Here is a 469-nt window from a genome sequence, read left to right as displayed (position 1 = left end):
GCTGAACGAGGCCTGGTACCATGAGGGACACGCTTGACTTTAAACTCGAGCTCCGTCCCCGACTACAGTGGCAAACTACTTCCTCCCAGGCCTCGAGCCACCCCATCAAGGGGGGAGTGCAGGAAATAAGGAGGACACCACAGATCGAGTGCCCAGGCCCTCTGGGTCCCCAGGAAGTCCCCACGTCCCCACACAGACTGGTGGGGACGGCAGGGCAGTGAAGGGCTGTGTATTGGTCAAACCCTATCCACATGTCACCAATACAGCCCTTGACGCTTAACAGGATTTACGTAATGACAGCATCTTCAGTCACTAAATACACTCTGAAGTCAGTACTTACGTTTATGCTATGTGATTTAAATTCAGTCGGTAATCGTTGTATTTAGAAAAAAAAATTTGATACTCGGTAGGGACCGAGACCAAGCTCAGGTCACTGCAGAGCCATAAGGCCCGTGCATCATGCACGGAG

Source organism: Pteropus alecto, unplaced genomic scaffold (genome assembly GCF_000325575.1).
Source record: "Pteropus alecto unplaced genomic scaffold, ASM32557v1 scaffold105, whole genome shotgun sequence".
In the NCBI taxonomy this organism is placed as follows: Eukaryota; Metazoa; Chordata; class Mammalia; order Chiroptera; family Pteropodidae; genus Pteropus; species Pteropus alecto.
The sequence above is the reverse complement of the archived record's forward strand: the minus strand, read 5'-3'. Positions refer to the sequence as shown.